The sequence below is a fragment of the Microtus ochrogaster genome, chromosome 15, assembly GCF_000317375.1.
Source record: "Microtus ochrogaster isolate Prairie Vole_2 chromosome 15, MicOch1.0, whole genome shotgun sequence".
In the NCBI taxonomy this organism is placed as follows: domain Eukaryota; kingdom Metazoa; phylum Chordata; class Mammalia; order Rodentia; family Cricetidae; genus Microtus; species Microtus ochrogaster.
Window position 1 is genome coordinate 10,725,204 of NC_022017.1, and position 2,392 is coordinate 10,727,595.

At 52.0% G+C, this 2,392-nt stretch overlaps 1 pseudogene; it reads left to right on the forward strand.

The window, feature by feature from the left end:
• Positions 1 to 1,135: 1,135 nt before the first annotated feature.
• On the forward strand, positions 1,136 to 1,290 carry LOC113456761 (annotated as a pseudogene).
• Positions 1,291 to 2,392: the final 1,102 nt, after the last annotated feature.

Genomic DNA, 2,392 nt, shown 5'->3' on the forward strand with positions numbered 1-2,392 from the left:
ATAGGATACAGGGATTCCTAGGTTTTGTATTTGGTTCCATCCCACCAACCAAACACCTGCGGGTTTCTGAACAGTGATTGGTTGTTGTCTGCCAGGGGACGCCTTCTGTGTGGTTGTCCTAGCTCCTTCAGCACTCTGGCCACCAGAGGATACAGCTGCTGTGGTCGATTAGGCTCTCTAGCCTCGGAGGTTGGCAAGGTATCACAGGTGCTCTCAATCTATTCCTGTTTCTTCCCCCTTGGTGGAACTGCCTCCCATCAGGAGGGAGTGCTGTCTTCCTCATGCTGACCACTGGAACATGTGAGTCCAGGAGGTCGCTGATGAGGCTCACTCAGCAATGGGGGAACTCTGAGAAACCAGCCTAGGAAGTGCCTCTACCTGCTATTTGTTTGTATACACACACAAACACACACACACACACACACACGTTGGCCAGGAACAATCCTGATCCTTCTGCCTTAGCCACTACAGTTCTGGGGTTACAGCTGCTGGGTACCACACCTGACCTTACCTTTATTTCCTTTAAGTCACCTGAATTTAAAGTTAGTTACCCCATATCTCACCTCTAAAGCTGAGGGTGCTGCCAGAAATGGTGGTATGGGTGTCAGGCCTTTTGGCAAACACTTGCTTCTGTGCCCCTTGAAGGGATATCAGATTCTTTGCCCAGCCTGGGACCCCAGCTTCAGGCGCCGCTTCCTGGGGACACTTCTCTGGGCTTAGCCTAAGCTCCTGGGCTAGCAGGTAAAGTTACAGTATAGCTGGAGTCTGGGAGCTCAGAGTGCCCAAGAGCCGGTGCCTGGAGGCCATAGAGGGCTGGAGGACTGTGGGCACCGCTGTGGGGCTGGTAATTGGGGAGCTGTGGTGACAGGGAGGTGTCTGAATCTTAGCTGTCAGGAAGAGCACTCATCTCAACCCCAGGTACTAGAGCCACTGATAGCCCACAAGCCAAGAAATGAGTTCTGCCCTGAGTCTCACACCAGACACAATCAACTCAGCAGATCTGAGTTCCAGCATTAACAGGGAACCTCTAGGCCTTAGACAGGGAAACAGCTCTGGGCCATAGGACTTGTTGGAGAATTCTGAGCACACTGAGAAGTCAAAAGAAAGAAAAGCTGTCCTTCACCAAGATGAAAGCATAGTAACCTGGCGGGGGCGACACCATGATCACAAAGGCATTCCCAGGGTGAGGCTTTCCTATGTACTCCAGCTGTCCCGACCTGCTATGTGCCCAAGTGTGGGAAACCCGATGGCGTAATCAGTGGGTGGGGACTGCATTCGCACTCTCCCCTGAGGACAAAGAAAGAAGAAAGGAAAGAAGGGAAGGGAAGTTTCCCTTCATAGGTCTCTGACAGGAAGCAATGGCCAGCAATGGGAGAGACTGGTCACAAATCCTATACCTGACCAAGGACACCTCCCTGGGGAATATAAGCAAATTCCATCTCAACGACAAGCAAACATGTCGTCCAGCCATGACAGACAGGGAGAGGAGTGTCCCGGAAGAGGACATGATGACTGTAGAGCCGCACAGAACAAGGGTGTCCCATGTCAGCATTCGCTGTGACAGCTGAAGTAGTGGAAGGCAAGGCCGAAGGCAAGGCTGGAGTCTCCTGCCGTGCAGCCAACATGAACACGGGCTCCTCCCTCTACGGACCCGAAGATCTAAACACACTATGCTCCTCAGCAGTTATGTTTGGGCGCTTAGCCCCGCAGAGTGAGCCTGTGCTCACATAATAATGTCTACTGAAGCTTGCATGGTAATAGCCCCAAACTGGACACAGTCTGGATACAGATGTCCTTTCATGGTAAAAACACAGTCTAGACCCCCTTTCAGCCACGGAGGATGAGGTAGAGACTGGCAGCAACTCCCACTCTCAAGGGAACTGTGAGAAAAAGCCCCTCCTGCAGCGCTAAGCAGACAATTCCATCTCAAACTGGCAAAATGATGAAGTTGAAGACAGATAGGTGGTTTTTACAGGAAGGAAAGGAGGAGGAGTGGACGTGGTGAGGGGGGGAGGACAGCGGCTCTAAGGTTGTAGGTTGTGGGTACGGAAACTTGTTTGGTTTTCTTTCTTTCTTTTCTTTTTTTTTTGAGACAGGGTTTCTCTGTGTAGACTTGGCCATCCTGGAACTCACTCTGTAGACCAGGCTGTCCTTAAACTCACAGAGATCCACCCGCCTCTGCCTCCCAAGTGCTAAGGTTAAAGGCGTGCGCCACCACCGCCTGGCTCATCAGCTTGTTCTGTTTGCTGCACGCAGGCCTCAGTTACCTGCAGTGACTTGCCACATGCCGTACACTCTGTCTTCCTTTCAGCTAGCTCGGTCTCTACCCTGCCACTTCATGAGCTTACTAAACCACGGATCTGCTCACATGACACCCAGCAGCTGACCACGC